Raw genomic sequence first — 12,040 nt, forward strand, 5'->3', positions numbered from 1 at the left:
CTTTAGTCAGAAGCTAAACAACTTTAAAATAAGTGACTAGGACTGAACCACAAAGTCAGAAAAATAAATGACTAAGTTGTACAAAAAAAAAAGTGATCAGGATTGAGTTGCAAGTTAGAAAAATAAATAACCTAGACTAAGCCAAAGCTAACATGAATGATAGAGACTAAACCACAAATAAAAAAAATGAATGATTTGAATTGAACCAAGATCGAAGATAAGTGATCGAGATTGAACCATAAGTCAAAAAAATAAATGGTTTAACTGAATCAAGATCAAAGATGAGTGATTAGGACTGAACCGCAAGTCAAAAAAATAAAATTCAAAATTTTAGCTCGAAATCCAAAGATTCACAATTTGAAAATTCAAAGATTTGCAAGGTTCCCTAATAGAAATTGAAAAACCCCAATATTCCAAGTTTCGTAAAAAATTCGCAAAGATTTCAAAATTCATAAAAGGTCAAGATTCGCAAAAGTTTATAGGAATTCCAAATTTTGCAAGAGTTTCAAGTTTGTAAAAATTTTAGATTTGCAAGAGTTTAAAAGATTCAGATTCAAATGATCCAAAATCTAATGCTTTATGTTTGAAAAATTCAGGGATTAACACTAAAAATTTTGAGGTTCAAAGATTCTTGTTAAAAAAATTTTAGGGTTTCACATCCAAAAGTTAAAGATTTTTATTCAAAAATTTTGAGATTTACATTCAAAATTTCAAAGATTCATATTCAAAAAATTTTGGGATTCACATCTAAAATTTTAAAGCTTCACATTCAAAAAATTTTCCAAAATTTAAAGAATCTCATTTGAAAATCTTATTTAAATAAAGGCTTTATAACTTTAAAAGTTTGAAAAGTTCGTCAACAAAAAATCTCGTTATGAAAGATATTCCTCATTTGAGGATTCAAAAGTAAAAAAATTTCCCTAATCACAATCAAATTCTTGTACGTGACAAATGTCATGCAAATGCCACAATCTAGATTCTCACTAAATGTCGCAAATGCCAATGTCCTACTATAATTCAAATATTCTCTACATGATGCAAATGCAATTATCACCATCTATGTAATGCAAATGTCACTAAATTAATATCATGAAATTCTAATCAAGGTAACAAGGTTCTCAAGACTCTACCATTCTTTCTTAGCTTTTTAGTACTAACAATCTCAAAATAAATTTTGTAAACTGATCCATGTCATTTTCTTTATTTGATCATAACTCACAGGTTAAATCAACCAATCTATCACTATATTCATCACTGTGTCACCTAGCTTGCCCTTTTTAAATCATTTTCTCAGGCTTCTTTCACTTTTTTCATCTTGGATTTCTTTCAAAATAATGAAAAAATCTTTTACGACCATTGTTATTAATTTATTTATCATCATTCAAATTCATGACAAATATAATACATTTCCTTGATTCATTCAGGATATGTACTCTTGGTTAAGAACAAGAAAATTTGGTCTTTATTATTGAAGAAAAAAAAAAGGTATGCTCAAGAACAACTCAAAGATAAATGAAAGCAAAATGCTATGATTGTGTAAATGGGATATTAACATCTAAAACAATGACTGTTCAGACAATTTTAAATTTAAACTCAGAATTGTCTTTCAAAAACACATTCCATCAATATCTTCGATCTTTGAGTAAATCATCATCCTCATTCTTAAGATTCTCACATGAAGTTGTTTTTCTTAGTTTTCATCTTTATTTAAACTGTCCTTTTTGGGTTTTCAATTTAAGTCTTCATTTTTTTTTCTTTTTTTTTAGCACACCTATTTCTCATCTTTTCTTTTCATTTCTTTTTCCCCTTTGATCCATCAATGATACTTTGACCAAATCTCCAAGCAATCCAATGGCAAATCTACCTTAATTCAATTTATAATTTCCTAATTTAAGATTCACATTCGATCAAAATAAACTTTTAAATGACATAATGTAGGCTAGGGTGAGGGGTTATGAAAGAAATGGACAAAATAGGCCCAAATTATATTTAAAGGGTTATTAAACCAAATATCATTTCTTTTCATGTAGAGCACCTTAATATTTTACCCCATTAATTTTTTTTTCTTTTTTTCCTTAATTCTTTTTTCCATTTTTTATCATTTTTCAAGAAAGATTTGAGTACAAAAAGGCTTTGCCCCTAAAATCACTAAGGTTAAAACAAGCTTCTTAAATTTTACCCCAAGTGTGGGGATGATCCTTGGTTAAGGTTCCTAAAAAAAATTTCAACAAGATTAAATAGGGTAGCAAAGGATAATTTTACTCATTTTGTGAAAGGTAGAAGAAAAATGACCATTTATCATTTCAAACATGAATACTCTCAATGGGAAACATTGATTAGCTAAGAGCAGATTTATGAATGAACCATTGCAAATATCATGTATTACATCAATTTCATCTTTCAACAAGCAAAATTCTTTGTCAGATTTATTTTATTTTATTTAACAGTATCAATGAATCAATAATCTCAATTTATCAATCAAATCATTATGAATGATGTTTTTAAAATTGAATCCTGAATTATTATCATTACTATTTGAACATTCATTATTTGAAATCAAATAATGGATATGGGAAAAGATATGAGAAGGTAAAAATATATAACGATAATTCACACAGAAAAGAAACTGTCATGAAAATACATCAAATTAGCCACTTTTATTAAAATGATAAAAAATAAAATGAAATCCAAATACATAAAAGAGATCCATATTCTCAAGAAATCCTGAGATAATAAGCAATTCCAATTAGCCTCCCTAAATCATGCCCCTAGGTGATTGGGCAAATAGCTTTTGTGGATATTCAGCTCCCCTAATTCATTAAAGCTTATCGAGCCTGTTGGGATTAAACTTTGTACCTTGTAATTGAAAGTAAGGCATGTTTCTATGGAATGACCCACATTCTCATTATGGTAGTCACATATGGCATTAACATTATACTATTTGAGATAGGGTGACTTCAATAACTCTAAAAAGATTGAGGATACCAAGTTATTCTTGACTAATTCTGAAAATAGCTTAGTATAGATTATGGGGATATGATCAATATGAGTTCTTTCTTAGTTACTTCTAGATTTTTCCTAACTATTCGCTTGATTGTAATGCCTTGAAACTGGTGTACTAACGAAACTAGGCCCATATGTAGGTGCTTGAAAAATTAGTTGATTAGAACTTAGAGCGATGTTGTTCATGGCTGGGCAATAAGGCTGGTAAGAGACTTGTGCAATATTATCGGTTGCTAGGTAGTAAGCAGAATGAACATATAATAGATATAGAGCATAACTTTTGGATTGCTGTCACTCAAAATTCACTGCTTGGGCTTTATTTTCTTTTTTCTTAAGCATTCCACCTTTCTTGGCACTGTTGGCTTCTCCTTTCTTAAGTTTACCGATGGCATTTTCAATAATCTTCTCGAAGATCATCATGTTAGTAAAGTTTTTTATTGCAATCCCTATCATCTTCTCATAATAAGGTACTTTTAAGGTACTAATAAACAATACTGTTATTTCTTTCTCATTTAAAAGAGGTTGAACTAAAGCAGCTATATCCCTTTATTTTAAGTATATTCTTTGAATGATTTTGATATATTCTTCTCTATGCTCTGTAAAGAAAGACGATTAGGAACCATGTCTATAAAATGACAATATTAATTAATAAAGAAATGGGTCAAATCCTTTCATGATTGGATGCGAATCCTGTCCAACTGAACATACCACATTACACAAAATCAGTTAAACTATTTTAAAATACATGCATAAATTGCTTCTTATTACTTATGTAGGCTGTTATCTTTTGACAGTATATGGTGACATGAGTTATCGGATACTTAGTACCATTATACTTTTTAAACTCTAAAATTTTAAATTTTAAAGGAATCACAACATTTGGGACTAAACAAAGGCTGGCAGCATCCATGGAGCCATAAAAGTCTATACCTTCAATGGCTTGTAGTCTCTTATCTAGCAAGTTCATCTTATGTTTAGACTTTAAGTCCTTTAAACTTTCAACGACCTTTAATTCTTGCTTCTTATTCTCCTTGAGATCATCTAAGTTAGGGATTGAGATTGACTCCACTGCCTTTTTCAATGAAGACATGATTAGCAAAAGTTTGAATTACCTCTAAGTTTGAATTACCTCTGAGTTGGTGCAAATAGCTTTTCTATGTAGGTGTACTTTGCAAGAAATGTGAACTACTGTAATGATGTACCTTGAGTGGATTGGGCTTGATATAGGCTGTAGTTAGAAAGATACAAAGGGTCAACAATATCATGTAACTGATGGTTTTTAGGTCTAGCCTCTTTTTCTAGTTCTCCCTTTATTCAGCTTGCTTAGTTCTTCCAAAATTTTGCTCAGCTCTCTTTTGAGCTCTTTTTGGGCCCTTTGTAACTTTTCAATATGGCTCACATTATCTTGCTCCATTCTTTTGGGTTGGACTCGAGTATTATACTGGTGGTGAGTTGGTCAAGTTATCATTGAACTTTGCTATACCATAATTAGGGTGCATATTTAGAGTGATGTTTATGGAACCATCAAATTCTACATGAGATTGAATGCAAAAATGCATGACTGCAATAAGAGGGATTTAATGATATGAATGCATGTATATACAATAAAAGAAACAAGGGTTAGTAAACATGATATATACAAAGAATAATATAATATATTCAAAAAAAACCCATAAAGGTTGGTATGAAAATAATATATACAAAGAAAATATATAAATTTACAAGCAAAATAAATGTTTCATCATGTATCCTATTTAGGATTTTCTAACACAAAGGGGAGGCATGGCCCTAACTTGAGTTCGGACCCTTAGGGCTTACTTATATGCCAAGTTCAAAGGTTTGATAGTCTAAAGGTTCTCAAATTATTCCTTATATCATTATCCATTATGAACTAGTAAGACATCCCAATCCTCTCCTATTATAGGCTACAAGCGAAAAGAATTAAATTTAAGTGGGAGTTTTTTGCTAACCTATACAAAGATATGAAATCTCATGAAAGTGTAAGTACTTTACTCCTTTCTAAAGGATAAAACTCGGGTGTAGAGCTTATATTATGCGTAGGTAAATTAATGACAGATATATGCAAATGAATAACAGATATATGAAAATGAATAATCAATAAATAAATAAAATACAAACAAGGAAAGAGAGAGAAAAAAATCTCAAATTTATTAGGTTAGGCTTGGATAACAAGAAATCATATACTGGTTTGACTCTCGGTATCCCCAGTGGAGTTGTCAAACTATTATAACATATAGATCCATGGACTTACCACTGAATACGGATTTTAGGAGTTGCCACCAATCTTTTTTATTAAAGTGTGACTAGCCATCTGACAAAATCTATCCCATTTAAAGAGAAATCTCCAAATTAACTTAAGTATCTTTAAATAGTAAATTCTAGTCTATTAAACTAAATTTAAATTCCAAAGTGTGATTTCGCATGAGAAAAGTTATAATGCCCACACAACGTCCATTCAAAAGATGGTACCAATTTGATTTTAAATTATTCAAGCCTTAAAATTTATTTATAATTTACCAACTAATTTTAATATTGAAAATTTTTCTTAAATTACTTCAATATGTTGTAATAACTTAAGAATATTTTCTTACTTCCGGAGTATTCAAGGAGTCTATTTGTCACGCTATGAAGAGGCTCCGTCATTGGATTAATTTAATTTTGCTTCTAGAAATAAATATTTATAAATCGAGTTTATAGTAAAAAATGTCATCTAATATGTTAGTAAGACTTTTTATTTATATATATATATTTTAAATAAATAAAATTATATGGTCTTCCAATATGTTAGTGAAACCCTATTTTTTAAAAATGATTACCTTTCAATCTGTTGGTAAAGCTTTTATTTAAATTTTTTTGAAATAAATAAAATTATAAGATTTTTCAATATGTTGGTAAAACCTTATTTTTTTTAAAAAAAATGATTGCCTTCCAATCTATTGTTAAGGCTTTTATTTAAATATTTTTTTTGAAATAAATAAAATTATAAAGTTTTCCAATATGTTAGTAAAACTCTATCTTTTAAAAGATTGCCTTCCAATCTGTTGATAAAGCTTTTATTCAAATATGTTTTTATAAAAATATATTTAAAGAATAATAGATAATCAAATAAATAAATAAAATAGTTAAAAAATAAAAATAAAAAAAATAACTGAAGTCGACTCGGCTTAATAGAATAAATCCTTACAATTTCAGATTCTGCAAAGAATTCCAAAAAGAAACCTACTGCCATAAATTATATTTTTTTCTGAATAATTTTCTTCTCCTTTTTTCTCAAGAGTTTTCATATAATTTTTTTTCCATCCCCTTTTTTATGAGCAAATCTGGATATACTTTGAATTGATTTTTTTATTCTTTTTAAAATCGATTTAATTAATTTTTGAAATTATCTTGATTTTCCTTGAGTTTTAGAATCCCTTAAAATTTTTTCAAATTAAATTTGACTTTGATTTCCTGATTTGGTTTCTTTCCAACCTTTCTTTAATATCTAACAAGATCATGTTTAAATCTTAATTGCCTAAATCATCTTTGGTTAGTGCTCAAATCACTCCACATGATTTATGATTTATGATAAAAAATTAGAATTAGATAAATAAAAGATTAAAATATATAAAAAATGATAAATAAATAAGACAAACAAAAAATATATATATAAAAAATTGGACAATTGAACTTAGTTTGAGCCCCATACTAAATAAATAGAGTGTCTATGTATAATAATAAATATTTATAAATATTTGTAGAGTGAATTCTCCGAAACCCATTCGTGTAGACTGGGGTACCCTACTGGCCCAAGGCTGACCACCTTGCTGGGATGAAGGATCACATTTTTCAACGCAATTATGCCACTTATGCCCAACTTTGATCACAAGCGATGCTTCTAGACTTGGAGGGCAATATCAACGTGTCAGTTTTTATAATAATAAATATTTGTTTACTTAATGTGGGCTTTATACTTTCACATATATAATGTCATTTCTTCTTTTCTTTTGTAAGCTGTAAGCTGTGATGTTTTAATTATTTAGTAACAATGTTCGTGTTACTGTGTAAAATCTAAATATATGATAAATTCATAATTCTGATACGAGGTCTTAAGTTCCAAAACTCAAAAGCGAGATAATAATAGAGTATAAAGTTTAAACATATGGAATACATACTTCCATTACATTAAAACATGATTAAACAAAAGACGTTAAAACAAATAGAACAGAGAGACAAACTCTTCCAGACATCATTTTTAATGGCAGAACTGTAGCCACTTTGATCATCATAGTACTTAGACCACAGCATTCCATACTTGGCAGAACCTTTGATGGCTGGAGGTACTTGAGAAGTAAGATCAGATACAGGGATAAAGCCACTGCCAGCTGCCTCAGGTGATGCAGGAAGTCCTAAGAAAATTTTGGTAGCAGGAACATCAGTAGTCCATTGTTCCCATGCATCTTCTAGGTTTGCAATACCACCGGCTGTGTATTGGCATTGAGGTTTGTTGTAAAATTGTACCCAACATAGTCAAAAAGGCCAGTCTGAAGGGCATCCCCAACGCAAAAATCAGGGAATGGACACCGAGGAGCCGCTGTCAAGTATATTTCTTGCCACGTTTGCTGTACCTGGAAAGATACGTTGCAAGATCATCCCAATGTAGGTTTGTTCGTCCTTCAATATCAAGATCAATTCCATCCAAGACAGCGTCACCTAGAGGACGACAGGAGGATCATCCCCCCAAGAAATTGTTCCACAAATAGGTGGCAACCTGTCTAGCATCCTTGGATGAGGCAAGGTAATAGTTTCCTGCTCCTCCTCCAAGTGAAAGCATTACTTTAATTCCTTTTGCTTGACATGATTTGATGTCAGAGCTTAAACTAGTACATCCATTGCTATAACGATCACAATGACCAGCAAGGCTGATCATGGGTGTCTGATCCTTGCCGAATGTTGGAAGGAAAGCTATGATCACAAAGTCATAGTTGCCTGTGGCACACGTCTCCGCCAATGTGCCCTCATTTCCATTCTGACCCCAGTAGATTGCAATGCGACCGGCATCTGTACCCGCAACTAGCATCATTATCACCAAGTTTGTGAATGTAAGTGAGATTGCGGATTTAATTGCCATCTTTCTTTTCTGGTTTGCTAGTGTTTGAATTGTTTTTGGTGCTTAGTATTTACAGAAGCATCCCTTTTATAGGAGATGATGGTAGGTTCTGTCATCCTGGAGAATAGATGCCTTTGCTTGGTTCCAATAATGTCTGGACTAAATTTGATGGGCGTAGATTAAAGCAGATAGTTTATCAGAAACTAGATATATTTTCAAATCTATGAATGACTGCTCAAATATGCATTAAATGATTTGTTTTTTAAGCATTGTTTGCTACTTTGGTAGCTTATTATTGTTTCTTTTCCTTGCAATGCTCGTTTCTAATGAGTGATTACCATTATACACGACTCATTAAGGGAAGATGACAAAAGCTAGAAGTACAATAGCCCAAGCATCTGTAAATCCTAACACATTACACATTAGATTATGATTATTAAGGCAGCCAACATACTAAATCTATAATTCTAGCTTTACTGTTGATGTCTGTATATAACTCAACATTTTCAGACATGACAAAAGCTAGAAACATTAAAGTGTAACAACTAGAATCATAAAAAGAACATGAATTAGTAGCAAATAATGTGGTCTTTAACTCTCCTTTTCTTGCCTTTTTGTCAAAGTAAATTTTTTAATGACAGAAACATTACTGTCTGCAGTTTTAGTCAGAGGAAAACACTTTAGTGAGTTCAAAATAGAAATCTACCACTATGGCACTAACATTGTTCGACAAGCTACCATAAAAAAAAAAAAAAAAAAAAGATGAAAAAAAAAAGAGCATCTTCATATTTGGATTGGGCCAAAGACCTATAATCAATTCCATAAAAAGGGCGAAAATCGAAAAGAAAGGCCGTTTTATATTTTATTAAACAAATTTAATAACTGCCACGTGGCAAAGGCCCCGTCGAGTTCCTACCCACGCCGCCACGTGTCACTAAACAACTTCTTCTCAAAAATTCTAAATCCTCAAGCCACTTTATATCAACACCCAACGCCAAAACCCTTCAAAATCAGCCTCCAATTTCAATCTCCCAAAACCTCCTAATCCAAACTTGTTTGCATCAATGGCAACAACGGCAGGTGTTGCAAGAAATCTGTTGAGAACGTTCAGGGCATTCTTTGAGCCCAGAGGAACCATTAAATCTTGAGAAATATGGGGTTTAGGCAAAGATTCAAATAGCCGTCGAATAGCGATGCAACAGTTGTTATTTCGCGGTCGCGTCACTATTTTTCATAGCTATTGGAGAAAAAATGAGAAAAAACTTGAATCTCGTCTATAATGAATGAATCGCAGCCATGAATTGCTGTGTAATGATGAATAGCGGCAATAACGGACCGCTATTGCCGCTATTCCTATTTTCATTAAAAAAAATCACTTCAACGATCTGGTGCAAGCAATTCGTTAATATTCACTATTGGGAGGTGAGGTTTTTTTTACCTTTTGATGTGACTTCTAGTTCGGGAAATGATCGAGGCATTAAATATGCACATTGATCTTCTTGCTTATTGAATAGCGGGGTGAACGAACATCCACAAGGCGGAGAGGAGCAGGGAAAAGCTTAGAATAAGAATAAGAAGATTACTATGAAGGCGCTGAAGATTCCATTGCTGTGGTCAATCAATGCTTAAAAAGAATTTGCAACACACTGGCATCCAAGCCACAGAATGACAAGCTGCTCGTAGATTTTCACACTAATGAGAAGCAAAGTTGAGGATGATAAATTTCTTCTGTTTAAAGACTTCAAATAAAAACAACAAGAAAGAAAATAAACATCAATTTACAAATTCAGAAAAAAAAATCCACAAAGTTAAACTTTCAAAAATATCAATTCTCTCAAATTTAACTTCAATCAAAATCAAGTACATGCAGTTTAAGGTAAACAATTAATTCAACACTCAAATTACCTTTTTTTTTTTTTATTTCCAAATTTATCATGATTTTGTGTATTTGGGATTAGATTGGACTATGATACATTGGTAGAAGGAGACAGAAGTTATTGAGACTTACAATGAGAGATAAGAGATGATAGTGAGACTTAAGGTTGACAAAAGCAAGCAAATAACACACATCAAATAAAAAGAGAACTGAGAGATAGGGATGAGGATGCAAGTTTGGAGAAAAAAAATTATTGAATGCAAGGTGAAGGGATGAAAAGTTGTATTAGTCTGTACAATTTAGTCAAAAGGCATAGAAAGTAGACTTGAGGCTATTATTATTGAAAATTGCCCACAATATGGAGGCTACCAAGTTTGATTTATTATAAGTTCGTAAAAAAATAATTCTCTTGACTTATAAATAATAATACTTTTATTTAATTTATGAATGCCTAATCACCTATTATTTAATTTATGCATAATATAGTTCGGTAATACTTTGATGAGTATGGTAATTAAATAATTAAATATATTATTCGTTATGATTATTTATTTTTCACATGTTTATTTGTCTCTTGTTATTTTTTAATTATCATATAAATAATTTTTTAAATATGAATATTTTACTATAAATATTTTTTTAAATAAATAAAATACATGATATGATATAAATTACTTTAAAAATTATAAAATAAGAGTTTTTATGATTAGTAATTAAAATTATTATATTTTATAGTAAGTTGAGTAAAATTTAAAAAAATTCACGACCCGACAGCTACAATTATCGCGAAGGTCTCCGTTATATCCGTAATCATAACAAACGTAATACGACCGAAAACGTGACTGCTACCGTAATTTAAATCCCTGGGTTTAGATTCCATTGCTCTTGCTTTATGTTGTTGCCAATGACGTCAGTATAAAACTTTTTGTCCATGCTGTATGATTTGAACAATTAAACTAGCAAATTACCGGTTCAGTGGTTTTTGTTGCATTGTCCTCACGCCAGGATTTGCCTTGGAGTGTGGAGAGCCCACTCCGGACTAGCATTTGGCCTCTCCTATCCCTCTCTTAATTGTTCTTTTTTCTCTTCAAAGTGCCTATACTCTAATTCGTTCTCGACACAAACAAGTTCCTTTAAAGCATGAAGAAGAATTACTTCCTTACCATCGACGCTGCATTGCTTCGCCAACTCTCACAAAATTTTTTGTATTGTACAAAAGTTGCAGAGCAAGTTGCAAAGAGTAACAATGTAATAAGTTAGATTGCACAATACATTATGTTATAATTGAAATATGCGTGAGATGAGTCAGCTGCAGAGATAAGCCTGGGTCAACAACGCATTGAAGTTATCATATTTTGAAACAGTCATTGTTAATATTATCAAATACATATTTCTTAACATATATAACTAAATAATAATTTGAACAAAATCTACTAACGTATTTATTAATTTTGTTGATAAAAAGATTATTTAAGGAAAATTTTTGAGGATGTATAAGGACATTTTTTTAAAATATTTTCTTTTTTTTTTTTATTTTTGAAGTGTTCATGAACATCTTACCAAAATACATGGATCCGCCACTACAAGAAAATAAAAGATTAGTGATAATTTTATAGCAGTATTTCACTTACAAATGCCACTAACTTTCGTGTTTTTATAAAACTTAATGCATTTATTATCAAAACACCACTAAATATTCAAATAGCGGCATTGTTACTTATAAACATCACCAAAGACTCGATATTAGGGGCGTTCATCGACTAAAACACCTTAAATAATCCTATCTTAAAAATTTGAGTGAATACTAAAAGTGTTTTAGGCAAAAAATAGCTTGAATAATCCCGTTAAAAAAATTGATAAAAAATTACTAAAGACATTTTTGGTAGACAATACCTTCAATAATCCCTTCATAAAAAAATGTATGTTATTATTGAAGGTATTTTCTAGAAGAAACACCTTTAATAATTCCACAAAAAAATTTCACAGGCTTATTGAAGGCATTTTTGGTAAAAAAACACCTTCCATAAATATCATATCAAAATTTTAGGATC

General features: G+C 30.7%; 1 pseudogene; it reads right to left on the reverse strand.

Annotated features, from left to right (window-relative positions):
* Positions 1-7,188: 7,188 nt before the first annotated feature.
* On the reverse strand, positions 7,189-8,194 carry LOC111276223 (acidic endochitinase-like; annotated as a pseudogene).
* Between the last annotated feature and the right edge of the window lie 3,846 nt (positions 8,195-12,040).

The sequence above is a fragment of the Durio zibethinus genome, chromosome 25, assembly GCF_047325235.1.
Source record: "Durio zibethinus cultivar Kanyao isolate XHJ-2024 chromosome 25, ASM4732523v1, whole genome shotgun sequence".
NCBI classification, from domain to species: domain Eukaryota; kingdom Viridiplantae; phylum Streptophyta; class Magnoliopsida; order Malvales; family Malvaceae; genus Durio; species Durio zibethinus.